A 19,798-nucleotide genomic window follows, 5' to 3' on the forward strand; every position below is an offset into this window, starting at 1 on the left:
ACAATCATCATTAATGTGCCGTGCCGTATACAGCAGCAACGAGGGACGGGACAGGGCCCGAGCAAGAGGAGCTTTGCCCCTAAACAAAAGCAGATCTGTAAGCGACAAAACTGCAGAACACGCAGAAAATATTATCGCTGGGCGAATGGGACAGTGTGAGCTACCGGCCTGCCTTTATGCTCGTGTCATCTGCTTTATTACTGTTTCTGCTTCCAAGACAAGGTCGAGGGCTGCAGTTTCTTGCCAAGGGATTAAGTGCGCACCTTAACCGTTTTCCATGACATCTGTTGTTTTTTGTATCTGTAAAAAACGGAAACGGAGCTTGTCCACTGTACTGTCCTCAAAATGACCACGGAACTCACTTCCTTGCATTGAGGAGACACGTTTGGTTGTGAAAGGCAGGGCAAAAAAAAGAATAAAGCAATATCCACGTTTTGGTGTTTTTTTTGTACTTATTTGGTTTTACTTACTTCTTGCGTAGTATTTTAAAACAACGTGGTTCGCCTCTTCTTTTTGTTGTTTTCCGTGTAAACACATTTTAAAAAAAACTGCCCCGTTTGATTCCCCGTGCTATATCTCTGCTCCGAGGCGCAGCTTATGTTGCAGGCCGGCAGACCTATTTTAACCAGCTGGTGATATTAAACGTGGATCAAAATCTCAATACACGGACGTTCTCGGTTTCTATCTACTTCAGAAAAACGGTCGTGGGGAAAGGAGGTCGAGACACTTGTGGCCAGCAGCAAACGCCTTAGCCACTGGGCAGCTCCTGCGGTCACACTTGTCATATTAACAATTTGCAGGTGTCGGACCTTTTAAACAAATTATGAAATGCAAAACGTTTGCACACACCAGGTGTGTGCTTTCGCTGTTGCTCAGTGGAACACTCCTGCAGCCTGATTGCGTCGCAGCTAGGGAAGCGCAAAGTCGTTTTATATCCCCTGCAAGCTGCCGAGAATGACATTTCGTTTCCTCAGCTTGCACAAAACGCTCGCGCTTCCAGCAGCAACAGACCATTGCTACATTGGTGCTCATTCATTTCCCTTGTTGTTACATAGAGCGTGATAGTACGTGTTCGATTGTCTGAAGGGGAAAGCGCGCGAGCGGGTATGAAGTTGCTGGTACGTGAAAGAAAAAAAAGGCCTAAATTGCATTAACTGTGCAATATCAACAACGGAGGGTCGAACCGTGTCGGCATCAACCGGTAACCGATATTTCTTTTTTTGGTTCAGTAACAGTTTGGGTTCAGCGTGCTCAAAAAATAACGGTTTGGGTTCGGGTTCAGTTCCGGCAAAAATACCGGTTCAGTTACGGTCCGGTTCGACTCCTAGATATATATATATATATATATATATAATCTCAATCTCCACTCCAGCTGACATACGAAGTATAATATGGAGAGGTTCGAATACGCTGTAAAGAACGGAGGTAGCCTGAAAGCAGTGAAGAGGCGTCTTGGCGTGGGGAAAACTCAGCAGCAAGGCAATGTCATCACAAATATGGATAAAATAGTCACAGTAGCCGAGGAGTTCTATAGGGATCTGTACAGTAGCCGGAACATCCAGGATAATGCCGAACGAGAAAGTACTTCAGATTAGATATATACATCAATCCCACCAGCAACGACAGAAGAAGTAAGGAAGGCTTTGAACGAAATAAAAGGGGGCAAAGCACCTGGTGAAGATCAGATAAGAGCAGAGCTCCCAAAGGATGGCGGGCAAATTGTACTTGAAAAACTGGCAAACCTATATACACAACGCCTAATGACCGCGAGTGTACCGGAATCTCGGAAGAACGCGAACATCATCCTAATCCATAATAAGAAAGGTGACATGAAGGACTTGAAAAATTACAGGCCGATCAACTTACTGTCAGTCGTCTACAAGGTACTTACCAAGGTAATCGCTAACAGAATTTCTGCAACCTTAGATTTAAGTCTACCTAAAGAACAAGCAGGGTTCAGTAAAGGTTATTCAACTATGGACCATATTCATACGATCAATCAGGTGATAGAGAAGTGCGCTGAGTATACTGAACCCCTATATATAGCCTTGATAGATTATGAGAAAGCATTTGACTTGGTCGAAACCCTAGCAGTCATTCAGGCATTAGGAACCAATGGGTAGATGAGCATTATGTAAGAATACTAGAGGATATCTACAATGGGTCCACAGCTACCATCATCCTCCATAAGGAGAGCAGTAAAATACCTATAAGGAAGGGTGTCAGACAAGGAGACACAATCTCTCCAACGTTATTCACATATGTCCACAAGAAGTATTCGCAACGTTGGATTGGGAACAGGTGGGAGTAAGGGTTAATGGAGAATACCTCAGTAACCTCAGATTTGCTGATGACGTTGCCTTCCTAAGTAACTCGGGGGACGAATTGTGAAGCATGCTTTCCGCACTGGACGAACAGAGTAGAACCGTTGGCCTGAAAATTAATATGCAGAAAACCAAAGTAATGATCAATAACCTCGGGACAGCACAGCAGTTTGGGATAGGGGGCGAGGTAGTGGAAGTGGTAAGCGAATATATCTACTTAGGCCAAGTTGTGACCCCGGATCCCAACCATGAGGCAGAGATAATTGGAAGGATCAGAATGGGATGGAGTGCATACGGCAGAAATTTTCAGATAATGAATAGCAGCCTACCATTGTCGCTGAAGAAGAAAGTGTATGACAGCTGTATCTTACCGGTACTCACCTACGGGGCAGAAACTTGCAGGCTCACTAAGAGGGTTCAACTTAAATTGTGAACGACTCATCCGGCAATGGAGCGGAAAATGACAGGTGTAACATTAAGGGACAAGAAGAGAGCGGAGTGGGTCAGGGAACAAACGCGTGTTAAGGATACATTAGTAGAGATTAAGAAGAAGAAATGGACGTGGGCAGGGCATGTAATACGAAGGCAAGATAAGCGCTGTTCATTAAGGGTAACACAGTGGATCCCTAGAGAAAGCAAGCGGGGCAGAGGGCGGCAAAAAGTTAGATGGGCAGATCAGATCAAGAAGTTTGCAGGGATAAATTGGTCACAGTTGGCACAAGACCAGGGTAATTGGAGAATAATGGGACAGGCCTTTGCCCTGCAGTGGGCGTAGGTAGGCTGGTGGGGACGATGATATATATATATATATATATATAGTAAGGAAATGAGGGGCTCGTTGAGGAAATACAGAAAGAATAGGTCAGCAGTCTACAACGCCAAAGGAGGCATATATATATATATATATATATATATATATATATATATATATTCGGCGTATTCTGGATGTCGTGGGTTCGGATCCCACCCGGCGGGCATTTTTTCTCCACTTTCTTTCCGAATTCTTCATGTGTTTCAATGACCTGCCGTATCCTCCTCTTTGCTTTCCGAGGCATTCTTGACTGCTAACCTTTATTATATATATATATATATATCGTGAGTTCGCAGTTCAGCTTTATGGTTGTCTTAAAAACAGGCACTGGAATGCACGCGAACACCGCGTGAGTAAATAAATTTGGCCAGGGGTGTACACAGAGTCAGGTGATAATTATCGCTGCAGTTGACTAAAGTTGCATAAGTGGCTTTTCTTTGACTGCAGTAAGTGGGTATGTTTGTATTCAAAACTTAGAGGCAGTCGTGTTTTTATACGTCCACACAGAGCACGCAAACAGTTAAGATTTTGCAGACTAGAAAAGAAGCAAGTGCGTTGAGTGGCGTCGTTAGATGAGTACTTACATTGAGAAGAAGACGCATGGCATGCGGAAAAGGCGATAATGTTATCTGTGGAACCCCAGCTCTCCGTCGCCGCTGCGAAGCATTTGCCTAACGCGACACGCTTCAAGGAACTCGTGATTGCACAACTCTTCGCAAGAATCGCCGCTGCAGCTGTATCGTATAGGTGCACGCCCCTTCGCTGGTAGTCGTCTACGTCAGCAACGTTGAGCGACGCCCGTGAGAGTCAAAATGTGTCGTGGGATGGCAACAAGCAGGTGAGGTCGCGACCGATTTTTTTTTCCTTTTACGCAATGGCTCGTTGGCACCGCTTGCCGCGACTTTTCTGCGCGTCGCGGTTCTGAACGTCGAATCTTAAACTACGCATATTCGCCACCCTTTTTCTCTTGGAAAGCGAACGTCTTGCGCATAACTTTGCGGCATGTCTTGACATTTTGATCGCAGCCTTTCCGCTTGCGCTCCGCAAGAGCAGACTATCGTTTGTATGCATGTCAGTGAGATGTGCACGTTGTTTATTACCGTATTCTGTTATCCGCCAGTGATTCGCCCTTGTCTGAGCTTAGTGAACATATTGGTGTTACCAACCTTTTAAATGGGCCCTGAAGAGACAATGAAACTTTGTAAAATTTTAAAGAACCAGTCTTTGGGAACTCAGTCAGCTTCTTCCCAGCCCCAAAAGATGCTTTTCTGGATTCGGAGAATTCGTCAGGAAGAATTCTTCCAGAAGAATTCTTCTGGCGTGTCTGTGCTCCGAGATATCCGACTCTAAATTATAATTGTCCTCATGATTACTCATGGAAGAGGGTTAGGGTCGGCGCAAACCTCCTCCCTAATGTGACGCGACTGTTGCGTGCGGCGTTTAGTCTCACATCGGAGCGGGGGCATTGGCAAAGATGATTACTGGCTCCCTTCCCCTCTCGGCTGGCTAAATCAAGATATGACAGCGCAACAGCCGCGTAACATCAGGGAGGAACTGCGCCGATCCTAACTCTTTTGGATGCGTAATCATGCGAACGACCTTTAAAATTGGAGTCAAATATGTCGAAGCAAAGAATTATTCCAACTAATATTATGTAGAAACACAACCGCCTCTAACATTTCCATACAAACATACCCACTTAGGCAGTCAACAAAAAGTTAATTATTCAGTTTTAGTTAATTGGGCTGCTGACACGGATAAATATCATCTCACTATGTTGCCCGCCCCCCCCCCCCCCCCTCCCGAGCCACATAACTTATTTGCACAGATGGTCTTCGAGTGCCTCGAAGTGCCTAATTTTAGGAAAACCGTAAAGCTTAATTTTGAACACCTAGTATATCACTGTGTCGAATCGAAAAAAATGCCGGTTCGGTTACGGTTCGGGTAAGTTCATTTCGTTCCGGCTCAGTTCCGGTTCGATTAAATCAGGTGGCGAACCGGTTCGCGAACCGGTTCGGAAGTTTTGAAGCTGTTTGCGAACCGGTTCAAGGAGAATTATTATTAGCGGAGTGCAAAAAAAAAGTGTCGTAGTTTAAAACCATCACAAAAACCCCATACAATTTTTGGTCATCCAAATTCTGGTTTCTTTACCATGGAAGTGGTGCAGTAAATATTAAAGTCGATTAGGCCAGATAGTATAGATAACGTACGCCCCATTTTTTTCCAGCTCCTATGTCGCCCTACGGACCAAAAAATCAAAGCATCTTCCTTAAAAAAATGGTTAGAACGCGAAGCTTTCTCGCGTGGAACGTGAGTCAAAGTCCAAAATCCAAACTGCACTTACAGTGAGAAGAAGACGAATGGCATGCGGAAAAAAGCGATAATGTTATCAGTGGAACGCCCGCTCTCCGTCGCCGCTGCGAAGCATCTGCCTCGCGCGCGACGCTTCAAGGAGTTTGGGATTTCACAATGCACCGCAACAAACACCTCTGCAGCTGCGTCGGATAAAGGTCCCGACCGATCTTTTTTTTTTCCTTTGACAGTATGACTCATTGTTTCCTTGTTGCGACCTTTTTGCGCGCCGCAATTCTGAACTTCGAATTTTAAACTATGCATAGTTTAGGATTCAGGTTGGTATTCGCCGCCATTTAGCTACTGCGCCCTGGATTCTCGTCGCCCGTCGCGCGAAGCGCCGCCTAGACCAGCGACTCCTTACCGGTCAACAGCAGTTGGCCCAAACGTCGGACAAGCCCACCCTTTGCAATAGCCGGCCCGCAGCGCGTAGGCCCAGACAGCCTCCACTTCCTGCTGAAGATCTGAAGCTGGCATTTCGACCAAGAAATGGTCTCCGCCTTGCCAGGGTGAGCCCAGAAAATTTGCTAATGGCTATAGCCACTGAAGTAAAGCTGCCAGTTGGAGCAGTCAACATCAAGATGCGCGTAGACGGGGACCAAAACGTCCTTGTCGCGAGTACCCCTTGTGAAACTACAGCCATGAAGCTAAGCGAGATCAAGAAACTAACAATTGATGGGAACTCCTATGAGGTTGCGTCATACGCGCCATCTCCAGACAATTCCTGCAAAGGGTCATTCATAACATCGACCTTGACACAACCCCCGACACAGTCATTAAACGCATCGAGGATCCAAGTTATGAAGTTCTAACATGTAGAAGGCTTGGGAACACGGAAACGATGGTTATCACATTCTGCGGCAAACGCGTTCCCTATTATGTCAACTACAGTGGTATCCCGGTTCGCTGCTACCTCTACAAAAGAACGGTTCCTTACTGCCGCAAATGCAACGAGACTGGTCACAGGGAGGATGTTTGCCCACAACCCCCTAAAACGCCGAGGTGCGGAAAATGTGGGCTCTCTTTAACAACGGACCCGCATGACTGCCACCCCCAGTGCATCTTGTGCGGCGGCACCCACCCGACGGCGGACAAGTCTTGCGCCAAACGCTACGTGCCGCCTGTCAATCGTAGAAAGCCTCCGCTGCATCAGCAGCAGTCCTCCCGACAGGCCCGCTCTCCGTCCCCTGAACTCCGTGGTGGTGGTTCGCGCTTCCGCCAATCTCGCTCATCAACAAGGCGCAATGCCAGTCAGAGAAGAAGCATCTCGAAGCGTCGTTCCGGATCCGTGATGAAGACGTCATTGAGGAAGCGGACGCCCTCCCGCGGCAGAACTCCAAGTGAAGGCCGGTCGAGGTCCCATTCCCGCCGGTCAACGGTTCATTTCAAGAACTCATCCAGCTGCAGCTCCCAGTTGAGGTCTCGATCTCGGTCAGAGTCCCGATCCCGCTCCAAATCCAAGCCACCGGCCAAGCAGCAAGCGAAAGGAGAGAAGCACAACCAGGTGAGCTGGGCTTCAGTTATCTCTCCCGCTGCTCGCCCCCCATCCCATTCTCAGCAATGTATCGAGTGTACCAAGCTCCAGGCAGAAATTCAAACACTAAGGACAGAAATACAAACGCTCAAGAAGTTCATGGCAGAACAGACTATGACCATTAACACTCTTACACAATCCATTTCTGCAGTCAGAGAGGTAACTTCTGAAGAAAAAACACCCCCACCTCCAAGCATTCCCCCACCAGACCAACAGCCAATAATCGAAAAGAAACGCAAAATAGAGAACCAAGAAGAAGACACCATGGAGAAAAACCCCCAGTATGTCACCAGAGAAACATTAAATGCCAGCCTTGGTGATGTTACAGCCCCGATACTAACCCAACTCCAAGCCATCGCCTCCAAACTTAATCAGCTTTCGGCGCAGGTTCAGAATACTCAACATAGAGTGGAGAGTCTCGAAACCCAGACTACAACCCTCCCTGGCCGTCTTGCGCGCAGAGAGAAGCCATATCATCGCCCGGTATTAAATGACATGGCTACTGACCTCCCCATCAACCATTAATGACCACTAGTGCAAAATATAATGCGTGCTGTCCCACTGTCGTTTGGCAGTGGAATTGCAGGGGATTCAAAAATAAGAAAGGTGACCTTCAACACCATATTGCTCATCAACAAGAACCCCCCGACGTAATAGCGATTCAAGAATCAACGGTGGTTGCCAAGCTCCCGGGCTATATTACACAGACAAAGAAAGAAGGCAGAGACGTGTGCACTTTAATTAAGAAAAACATTACTGCCATCCACCACCAGCTCTCTAGTAACCCCCATGATTGCGTCCTTACAGAGCTGGTTTCGCAGAAACTCAAATGTACGAGCAGTCTGTTCATCCTTCACATTTATTGTCGCCCCAAAAACAAAGCGCCGGGATTGGCAGGCATGATCCGACAAGCAAAGTGCCTGGCGGGTTCCAACCCATTCATCGTTGTGGGTGACTTTAACGCTGCTCACTCTGAATGGGGATACACGTACGTCAACAAACGGGGCAAAGAACTGTTGAAAATAATAGATGAGGAGAACCTCACTCTCCTCACGGAGCCAAGTGCCCCAACTCGTATAGGCACGAGCACAGCCCGGGATACTAGCCCTGACCTTACGCTCGTTTCACACGCCCCAAATGCCACCTGGAGCAATACGGAGGACAACCTCGGGAGTGATCATATGATACTACAGACGAAAATCCCAGGGCATCAGTTCCGTAGGGTCATCGGGGTAGCAAAACTTACTGATTGGCAAGCACTACGCTCCCATAGAAGAGGTAAAACAGAAGAAAAGATAGAAGACATAGGTCACTGGGCGAAGACGCTCGTGGAAGAAATCACGCACTACACGAAGAAACTCAGCCTCTCCGATGACATTCCAGCGGTCGACCCACACCTGCTTCATTTATGGGAGGCAAGGCGCAGCCTTCTTCGCAGATGGAAGGTGCAAAGGCACAACAAGAGACTCCGCAAACGAATATCTTTGCTCAACAAAGAGGCGTCAGCGTACGCGGCCGAGCTCTGTAGGCAGAACTGGCTTCAGATGTGCGATGCTCTTCAAGGAAGACTAAGTACATCCAAGACGTGGAACATCCTCTGCTACCTAATCGACCGTACTAAAAGTCGGAGTGAAACTAGTAAGACGATGCAAGCCATCATTCACCAATTTCCTGGCACGCAAGAAGACCTCTTACGGGAGCTACAGGCAAGATATTTTCCGCCTACACCCAGGGTGCAGTTGCCAGAGTACGGGGGATGCCCCAATTCAGATCTCGATAGCCCAATAACATCAGCTGAAGTGAGGGCGGCTTTGCTGAAGATCCGCCGGAACACGTCCCCTGGCATGGACCGCGTGTCGAACAAGGCCCTAAGAAACCTGGATGACGGCTCCGTGGAGGCTTTGACTACCTGCATGAACGAGTGTTGGGAGAAGGGGATGGTGCCACCGGCCTGGAAAGAAGCAGAGATTCGTCTCCTTCCAAAACCAAGCAAAACACCTTGCACGGATAATCTTCTCCCCATCTCCCTCACTTCGTGCATCGGAAAGCTTATGGAACACGTCGTTCTTAACCGTGTACAAAGGTTTCTTGAAACGACGGACCAAATGCCTCACTCGATGTTCGGTTTCCGCCCGCACCTCTCAGCTCAGGACGTACTGCTGCAGCTGAAGAAGGACATATTTGAGGCAGCCAGTCGCACCACACCCAAAGCGATCCTGGCTTTCGACTTGAAGGGTGCGTTCGACAATGTAACGCACGAAGCAATCCTCACAAATCTTTGCAACCTGGGTTGCAGGGAAAAGACGTACTCATTCATCAAGAATTTTCTGTCTGATAGGACTGCGATCATTAAGATTGGCGACATCCAGTCGTCTCTCATAAAGTGTGGCAGTCGTGGTACACCACAAGGGGCAGTGCTATCGCCTCTACTTTTCAACATAGCCATGATAGGCCTTCCCCGACAATTAGAGAAAATCCCCAACATTAAGCATGCCCTGTATGCGGACGATATAACGATCTGGATTGCCAAAGGCTCTCCAGGCGTTATGCAAGACAGCCTACAAATGGCAGCGGACGTCATCCGCACCTACGCCAGCCGATGTGGTTTAACTTGTGCCCCGCAGAAGTCGGAACTTATAATAGTACAAAAATGCCGCAGGGACGTTTCAGACATCAAAATTTGGCTCGATGGCATACTCATCAAACCGAAACCCTCAATCAAGATATTAGGGATGACATACTAGCAAAACTGCAAAAACACCCTGCTTCTCAACAGGCTCCAAGAAACCACGGCTCAAATTATTCGGATGCTGCGTAGGGTGGCGAACAGGAGCCATGGACTAAAAGAAAACGACATGGTCCGTCTTGTGCAGGCCTTCGTCGTATCCAGAATCATTTACTTGGCTCCTTATGCGGTTTTGGGGACATCGGAGCGCGAAAAGCTAGACGTCCTTCTTAGAAAGGCATATAAACAAGCCCTGGCACTTCCTCCAAGCACCTCTACGGTACGACTCACGGCTTTGGGACTGCACAACACCATCGAAGAGCTCATGGAGGCCCACCTAACGGCGCAGAAAGTAAGACTCGGAGCAAGCCCAACGGGTAGGGAAACGCTAGCTACGCTTGGTTACACGGCGCCGCACATCACGGAAAACGCAGTGGACATCCCGCCTGAACTAAGGACCAGAATTCTTGTCCGTCCAATACCCCGGAACATGGCCCCTCAACATCATGAGGGAAGACGCCTAGCAAGAGCAACTGCGCTAGAAAAACAGTACGGAGGACAAGACTACGTCGTATATACAGACGCGGCGGAATACGCGAGGTACGGGGTAAGATCGGCGGCCGTTACCTCCACAACCGACATCCTTTCCAGTCTGACGCTTCAGTCGTCAAACACCCAGCAGGCTGAAGAGACGGCTATCGCCCTTGCCCTCTCCCAGACAAAGGCTAGCGTAATTATTACGGATAGCCAAGCCGCCTGCCGAGCATACCAAGCAGGTAGGGTTTCAAGACAAGCGCTTCGGATTCTGCTTCAACGGCCACCGCAGAAGCAGGTCACAATCATTTGGACCCCGGCCCACTCTGCTCTTCGCGGCAACCAGACGGCACACGTGCTGGCCCGAGAACTCGCCCACCGGGCACCGCAAGAAGAGTCGGAGCGAACCTGGCAACCGCTCCTCACATACGCCGACATCACCCAACACTATCGACTAGCGAGACAACTCTATCCCCCAGTCACCGATCAGGACACGAAAGAACAGGAAGTCATCCTGAGACAACTACAGACTAATACCTACCCCCACCCAACACGACTACACGCCATCCACCCTACTCTGTACGACCCCCTATGTACTCACTGCCAAGCACCAGGCACGCTGTACCATATTGTCTGGGAATGTCAACTGAACCCAGACCTTCCCCCCATCCCCAACCCCTCACGCGAGCAGTGGGAGAGTACGCTGGCCAGCTCTTCTCCTGAAACGCAGCTCTTGCTAGAGGAAAGGGCGAAGACAGCCGGTCGTACCAACGGAGTCTTGGACTGAAGACCCCGACCACAAATATGCTCACTTCAACTGTGATTAAAGTTTCTCTCTCTCTCTGTCTCTCTTCTTGGAGAGCGAACGTCTTGCGTATTACTTTGCGGAATGTATTGATGTTTCGATCGCAGCCTTTCCGATTGCGCCCCGCTAGAGCAGACTACCGTGTGTATGTATGTCAGTGAGATGCGCATATACTTTAGTGCCGCGTACTGTGACATCCGCGAGTGATCCGCCCTTAGCTTACTAACAATTTAAAGGGGCTCTGAAGGGAAAATGCAACTTAGTAAAAATTTTAAGAACTAGCCTTTGGTAACTCCACCCGAATTTAGTAATTTGGTAATTTGGTGATTCCACCTAAAAAACACGAAGAGAGCGAAAAATAAATATTGAGGAACTTGTGAATTTCGCGTTACGGGGATGTAATACGGATATGATTGACGTAATATATAGGCCCGCACTTAATCCATAGTTATCTGCAGGTTACCAATCAAGTGATACATTCAAACGGAACTAGAGGACCCACTGCAATATCGCCCAGGCATACTTGTTGGCGGCGGCATTAGTCGGCAGCTCTAAAACACAATCGAGGGACAGCAGACAGACAGACAGACAGACAGGCAGACAGACAGACCGACAGACAGACAACCGGCAGACAAGCAGACAGACGAACATTCGGGCGCTTGGGTAGCCCAAGAAAGACTATCTTTAAAAGCGTATCAATAATGAAGCCAGCTCATAAATGAAAGTGAGGCGGCGGGCTCGAGCACTTACATTCTGAAGGTTGCCCAGTGCAAAAAGACGAAAGTGCTAAAAACGCCTTCACTTCTGCTCCGCTCCGAACGCTTCGGGGAGACTGGTCCCACCCTCGCGCACGACTTCTATGCGCAGCTGACGGCGTTGTGTGGGGTCTTTTAGTGCTCTCCGCGACTCGCGAAACGCCGACTGGCGGTGAGCGCGACCGCGGTCGGCGCTGCGAAGCGCGTCTCCGTGTCGTCTGCTTCTCGCATTTGTCGTCTGCTTCAGTAGGGTTCGCTCTCCCTGCTGTTTCTTTGCTCTCGGTTGACTTTTTATGCTTGTCCGCACGAGGCTTTGCGTGTGCGTTACTTTTCATCATAATAAAAGACTTAAAATATCGTAAACTAGCTCGATGCGTGATTTAAAGTACGGTTTTTGATAAAGCTGCGGAAGAAATATTGCTGCGTCGCAACATTCCTTGCGAAGCCGTGGTCTTGTGCGGAGAGCGAAGAGTCGGAGCTAGGCGTCAACTCTAGCAATTTTTCGAGCAAAAGGGACAGCCTACTGGTAATAATTCTCGGCCATTTCGCTCTGGAATTCACTAACCTCTGATATTAAATCTCCTACTTCACTTTGCTTTTTTAAAACCAAATTAAAGACTTTCTTGTTAGGCCCTTCTGTTTGATTGAATTGTAACTGTAGTATCATGTTTTGTTGTTGATGTGGTATTCATATCCCCATTTTTTAATAGATTGGAGTTCTATTTGATTTTTAGTGTTCCTGCTTCTTAGTGTAATATTTTTTCTTTGGTTTTCTTTGGCTTTTGTAATCATCTTTCTCTGTTTTATGCTGAGTGTTTATTTGCTGACATTGTATGCTAGTGTTGCTTGATGATTGCTCTTTTTTTTACAATCATCATGGGAGGTCCCGCCTGCGGTACTATTTTATCACATTACGTTGCCATAGCGCGAGAGTATGCCGACGTGCACCATAGGGTGTAAAAAAATGTCGGTTGAGTTCCACATAACCTACTGTTTGTGTAGGCGCCTGCTGGTTTATTAATACCAGGCTGGTAACCAGTATGAAGTCTTATTGAGCAAAACGTCGGCAATTGAGCATGATACCAATAATGCGGTAGGTTCAAGCTCGGAGGCTAGCTCGCATACACTGCAGGGTACGGTGCCATAACGGCCTCACCACAAATGAATCGTGGTTTCAACCTCGCCTGATATTTGTTGGTGTAAACCAAATCATAGACTTAGGAATGACACAGCCATTTTTCACTACTGCTTTTCTGCCCTTATAATGAGTCGGTATGGAAAGGAGCTAGTGCAACTCATTTTCCATCATTTCTGCAGGTGCGCGGCCATAACATGTTTCCTCAGCGTGCTGGTTCTTATTTAATTGGAAAGCGATCTTACTCGACACAGACGCACACGCACAATTGCGTTTCAGAGCGCGGCGCACGAGGATCCGCGTGTAGCTAAAATAGAAGACCACCAGATGTCGCGCCATAATAGAAGACAATTGAATTTTAAATGAGTACTGACACGAGTACTGACACGCAATTTTCGTGTTACTTTTTTTTCCTCGCTGCTGTGGGTGCCTACGAGCTCAGTAATCACAGAATGGCACATCAGATAGTCGATATAGCTTGGTTGGTGAAAACTTTATGGTTCCGCAGGGCTTCAGCCGACCGGTCCTTAGGTCCCTCATGTGGGGACGTCGCGGCCTTGCCTCTCCGCCGCCTCCCGGGCCTACTGCACGGCCCAGAGTCGCTGCGTACATAACTATTCGCAGCCTCGTTTTTTCGTGTCACTTTCGGCTCCGACCAAAAGAACACCGAGGCGGTTGTCATGACAGGAGAACATCACCATGTGAATTTAGCTCCACTTCCATCATTATATGTTCACGCCACCATCATCATCAGTGGTGCCGGGCCTTGACCGTGAGCGTAGCCATGCTGCCATAGCCGTTCCCCGCTGATAGTGTTTTCGTCTCACCATGGCCGGTCTAGACGCGGGCGTGCATCCGACTGACCGGTTGTGGTCGCACGCGCCTGGGCAGCATGACAGCCAGTCCCAAAACTGTGACGTATGCACAAGGCGAAGCAGCGCGCGCCAACAGCAGGCAGCGCACTGACTACGTCACGGGAGCCCTTACGTCGGCAGTTTGGGGGCGTGGCGCTCGTCGCACCATGCTGATGTCGATGCCAAACGGCTCCGGCATCAGGAGCGTGAAACTTCCTAGGAGGCACCTTCACACATAAAGGAAGTTTTTGACACGTTATCGCAGCTTTTAAATTTTGCGCCAGTACTGGCGGTGGTGTGAAAACATTGCGTGCGAGTCGTGTGCCTATTCTTTATTTTCATTATTATACATCTTATTTGACCGAAGTTCACTTTAGAAGTGGTGCCAGAATTGTTCTAACGAGGCAATCTTTCGAGTGAAATAAACTTGCCGTTTGTCATGGCCCCTTTAAATCCTCAACCCTTCTACATTGTCCTCTCCTCTGTGGCTTTCCTCTCCATGCCTATGCTGCACCTTCTACATCATGGATGGTGCAGTCTAGTTGGCCGGAATGGGAGATGAGCCACCAAGTGACGGTGCGGTGCGATAGTGGTGGGCGAGGAAGAAGTTGCTAATAAAGGTATTGGTTCGAGGGACGCCATGTCGCCTGCGTCACACACACACACATATATATATATATATATATATATATATATATATATATATATATATTGTGGAAAGGGTAGTAGCGGAATCCCGCACCCACCGGCGCGGGGCACGGAGGGGCGATCGCTCCTCGCCCGGAGGCACCGTCGTCACCTCACGTCACGCACCACGTGAGTCCAGACGGCCCAATGGGGCGCGGGGGAGAACGCGGTGACGTCACGAGCCGTACGGCCGGGCGGGAGGAAGCACGGCGCGCGCGCCGAGGCAGTCCGGTTCGGGACAGCGAGGAGATCGGCTGCCAGGTAATCCTTTTCCCTTTCCAGGCGATCTTCATACGCGGGCGGCCCCGTCACGAGCCGAACGGCTCCGGCCGCCGCCACATCGGAGCAAGCAGAAGAAGGGTTCGCACAATAAACCCCGCCATTGCTTGTTGGACGGTTGTCTTTGTGTTGCCTGCCTCTTACGCCGGCCCGTATACACGGAAGCCGCGTGCGGAGGACCGTCCGAGCCAAACCCACGCAACATTTTGGCGCCCAACGTGGGGCCCGAACCCACGACCCTGAGATTAAGAGTCTCATGCTCTACCGACTGAGCTAGCCGGGCCTACTGCAGCCCGCCTTCAGAAGCTCTTGGAGGAGCTGGAGGCGGAATGAAAGGTAGGCGAAACCGCTTAGCCTAAGGTGGTTAGAATGCTAGCCATCTTGGATTCGGACACCATCTTGAAACCGGGGTGGTGACAGTCTTAAGGGAGGAGGAGTGTGGAAAGGGTAGTAGCGGAATCCCGCACCCACCGGCGCGGAGCACGGAGGGGCGATCGCTCCTCGCCCGGAGGCAACGTCGTCACCTCACGTCACGCACCACGTGAGTCCAGACGGCCCAATGGGGCGCGGGGGAGAACGCGGTGACGTCACGAGCCGTACGGCCGGGCGGGAGGAAGCACGGCGCGCGCGCCGAGGCAGTCCGGTTCGGGACAGCGAGGAGATCGGCTGCCAAGTAATCCTCTTCCCTTTCCAGGCGATCTTCATACGCGGGCGGCCCCGTCACGAGCCGAACGGCTCCGGCCGCCGCCACATCGGAGCAAGCAGAAGAAGGGTTCGCACAATAAACCCCGCCATTGCTTGTTGGACGGTTGTCTTTGTATATATATATATATATATATATATATATATATATATATATATATATATATATATATATATATATATATATATATATATATAACACAGAAATAAGGCTTGGCAGTATAGAAAACCTCGGAAAGCAAAGGGGAGGTTGTGGTAGGTCATTGTAACAGATAAAGAATTTGGAAAGAAACAAAGAAAGCGGAGAAAAAATGCCCGCCAGGTGGGATCCGAACCCACGACCTCCAGAATACCGTTCTGCTGCGATAACCACTACGCTACCGGCGGTGCGATTTCCCCCCCCCCCGCTTTCTGGGGTATTTATGTCAATGTAATTTTTTCCTGTGCTTGGGGGTGGTAGCCAGCGCCACTCTGACTTCTCGGGGTGAAGGGGACCTTCTTTTTAATCCCCGCGCCGTGACTCGAGTTTCTACGACATGTCGAGAGTGGTCAACCAGCTTTAAACCCTCTTAAGCTCCCAATGGCACCAAGACTGCCAGAACAGAGGCCCTCGCTATGCATGTTGTGAATGAGAATAGGAAATGAGGGGCTCGTAGAAATAACACAGAAATAAGGTTTGGCAGTCAAGAAAACCGCGGAAAGCAAAGGGGAGGTTGTGGTAGATCATTGTAACAGATAAAGAATTTGGAAAGAAACAAAGAAAGCGGAGAAAAAATGCCCGCCAGATGGGATCCGAACCCACGACCTCCAGAATACCGGCCTGGTGCGATAACCACTACGTTACCGGCGGGGCGATTTCCCCCCCCCCCGCTTTCTGGGGTATTTATGTCAATGTAATTTTTTCCTTATTTCTGTGTTATTTCTACGAGCCCCTAATTTCCTATTCTGATACGCTACATGCATAGCGAGGGCCTCTGTTCTGGCAGTCTTGGTGCCATAGGGAGCTTAAAAGGGTTTAACGCTGATTGACCACTCTCGACATGTCGTAGACACTCGAGTCACGGCGCGGGAATTAAAAAGAAGGTCCCCTTCACCCCGAGAAGTCAGAGTGGTGCTTGCTACCACCCCCAAGCACAGGAAAAAATTACATTGACATAAATACCCCAGAAAGCGAAGGGGGGGGGGGAATCGCCCCGTTGGCAGCGTAGTGGTTATCGCACCAGACCGGTATTCTGGATGTCGTGGGTTCGGATCCCACCTGGCGGGCATTTTTTCTCCGCTTTCTTTCTTTGCAAATTCTTTATCTGTTACAATGACCTACCACAACCTCCCCTTTGCTTTCCGAGGTTTTCTTGACTGCCAACCCTTATTTCTATGTTATTTCTACGAGCCCCTCATTTCCTATTCTGATTCGCTATATATATATATATATATATATATATATATATATATATATATATATATATATATATTACTTTTATTTATTTGTTTATTTATTTATGCTGGGCATAAATAACGATGTGTGATCAGACGAGGTTGATAAAAAGTGATCACATGAATATCGAACGGTTGAATTCAGAGTTGAAGTCCAGAAAAGAACCAGAAACCCCCTTCTCACTGCATGAGCTGAAGATCGGACTTAGTACTTGTAAACGTTCAGCTCCAGGCGCAGACAACATTGCATACACTATGATTCAACACTTGCACACACACACTTGAAACCCTCCTTCACCTCTACAACAAAACATTTCTTTTGGGGCACCTCCCAGGGTCTTGGAGGGAGGCCATCGTAGTGGCCTTTCTGAAAGAGGGGAAGGACCCTTCCTCTCCCGCAAGTTACAGTCCCATCGCCCTCACAAGCTGACTCTGTAAGCTGTTCGAGAAGATGATCAATAAGAGACTCATGTACTTCTTAGAGTACAATGGTCTTCTCGACAGCTTCCAGACTGGCTTCAGGGCCGGGAGATCCACCAACGATCGTTGCGTTGGAATCGTATGTAAAAGATGCCTTTATCCATAATCAGTTTTGCATAACAGTCTTCTTTGATATGGAAAAGGCCTATGACACTGCCTGGCGGTATGGCATCTTGAGTGACCTCAAGTCGTTTGGTGTCTCCGGCAACATGCTGAACACCCTCGCTAGCTACATGTCGGATAGGAAGGGACCTTTCGAGTGAGGGTTGGCAGTGCTCTTTCCAATGTATATGTGCAGGAAAATGGTGTTCCTCAAGGCGGTGTCCTGAGCTGCACACTATTCATTGTTAAGATGAACTCGCTCCGGAAGGCATTGCCACCAACCATTTCCTGTTCTGTATATGTAGATGACGTCCAAATATCTTTTAAATCGTGTAACTTCTCAATTTGTGAACGCCAAGTCCAGCTTGGGGTGAACAAACTTGCTGGCTGGGCGGACACAAACGGTTTTGAACTGAACCCTGTAAAAAGTACTTGTGTTGTGTTCTCCCGGAAGCAAGGAATTAATGCCGACCCTGATATCTCTATTAATGGTGTAGTAATCCCTGTCAGAGGGGAAAAAAAGTTTTTGGGATTAATATTCGACAGTAAACTCACATTTATCCCTCACTTGAAACACCTCAAACACAAATGCCTAAAAACAATGAACATTCTTAAAGTCCTGTAACATCAATCTTATGGTGCTGACAAGCAGCTCCTCCTGCGTCTTTATACTGCAGTGGTAGGATCTCGCTTGGATTATGGCAGTGTTATTTATGGGTCCGCGACGAAGACGGCGCTAAAAATGCTTGATCCGGTGCTTCATCTGGGGCTTCATCTTGCCTGTGGCGCCTTTCGCACTAGCCCCGTTGAAAGCCTCTATGCAGAGTGTCACAAATGGTCCCTGTATTACCAGAGGACATACACTAACTTGTTGTATGCCTCTAAAATCATGTCTATGACAAATCATCTTTTTAATTCAACCATTCATGATGCATCATCAGAGCAGCTCTTTGCAAATCGTCCATCTATTTCCATGCCGTTCCCTCTCGGAGTGAGAGCAGAAGCTTCTGAGCTGGCTGTGTCATTTTCACACATCCACAACACACCCATTACGGATTTTATTGCGCCGTGGCAACTTCGGGCAGTTTGTTGTGACTTGTCCTTTCTGCAATTTGACAAAAACAGGGCACCAAGGGTAGGCATTATTCAGCATTTCCTCTTCCTGAAGGAGAAGTATCAATGCGCAGAGTATTACTGCGACGCATCAAAGACAGCTACGGCTGTGTCTTGTGCTGCGCATGGGCCGAATCTCAACGTGTGTAAAAGAATGAACTCCCACAACAGCATTTTTACGGCTGAAGCACACGGCATTTTACTTGTTTTACATCACATCGGTCAACATCAAATTTCAAAGTCCATAGTGTTTACAGATTCTCTTAGTGTTGTACGTGCACCTTTGTCAAGAAAACGCTCAAAAAATTACGTAATCAATCTTGTTTTTAAGGCCCTTATGTCGGCATACGCCTCAAGTCTTGGAATAACAATATGTTGGGTTCCTGGCCACTCTGCAATAGCCGGGAATGAAACCGCAGATCAAACGGCCACTGCTGGTACACTCTTGAATACAGTGGACATAGCAACAGTGCCGTACACAGACATGAAGCCACACATTAGACACCTATTTCGCAATGCATGGCAAACACACTGGAGTGAACGGATAACAGTTACACGTAATAAAACCACACTTGGAAGCATACACTACTGACTCACACACAGACACATTGAAGTTACCTTAGCTAAGTTGCGGATAGGCCATACATATGTAACACACTCACACCTGCTCACTGGCTCTCCAAGACCCATGTGTAGCAGGTGTTGGGAGGGCCTATCCGTAGTCCACATCTTAATTACATGCAAGGCACTCGACACAACAAGACACAGACACTTCAAGGAACTATAAAGACAACACATTCCGCTACACCCTTTCTTGTTTTTTGGTGACAACGCCATCGTCTCTGTGGAACGCGTTTTTAAATATTTGCCCCTGATGTTAACTTTTAAACCTCATATCCTATCATGCGTAATCAACACTGGCCCTATACACCAGCCATCTCCATTTTTTAATTTGATTTTACTGTCATTCTGGCCTCCACATTTTAATAGCCCCTGTTTTCTGTTGTATAATTTTGTTTGGCGCTCTTTGCCCCAGCTGGCCTTGCGCCAAAAAAACCCAACCATCATCATCACCGTCGTCGGCAGCGGCGTGCGTCGGGGAGTCTCGGCTGGCCGTGATTACAAGCAGCCCACAACCATACGGGGAACGTGCATCGACCTTATCTTCAGCA

The 19,798-nt window shown here is 48.4% G+C and overlaps 1 protein-coding gene and 1 non-coding gene across 3 annotated transcripts in view; both read right to left on the reverse strand.

Annotated features, from left to right (window-relative positions):
- LOC144138627 (uncharacterized) overlaps positions 1 to 19,798 on the reverse strand; it is a 220,077-nt gene that overhangs the window by 143,791 nt on the left and 56,488 nt on the right. Inside the window, exon 1 of one of the 2 annotated variants that reach the window (XM_077671016.1) lies at positions 11,836 to 11,960. The exons of the other annotated variant lie outside the window; for it this stretch is intronic. The gene's annotated coding sequence lies outside the window, so the exon portion shown is untranslated. Of the gene's footprint in view, positions 1 to 11,835; positions 11,961 to 19,798 lie in introns of those variants that run through there. 2 annotated transcript variants of the gene reach the window in all.
- Trnak-cuu (transfer RNA lysine (anticodon CUU)) lies at positions 15,006 to 15,078 on the reverse strand. The gene has a single exon. It is a non-coding gene; the product is annotated as a tRNA-Lys (tRNA).

Source organism: Haemaphysalis longicornis, unplaced genomic scaffold, assembly GCF_048455015.1.
Source record: "Haemaphysalis longicornis isolate Haplotype H1 unplaced genomic scaffold, Haemaphysalis longicornis Haplotype H1 scaffold_5, whole genome shotgun sequence".
NCBI classification, from domain to species: domain Eukaryota; kingdom Metazoa; phylum Arthropoda; class Arachnida; order Ixodida; family Ixodidae; genus Haemaphysalis; species Haemaphysalis longicornis.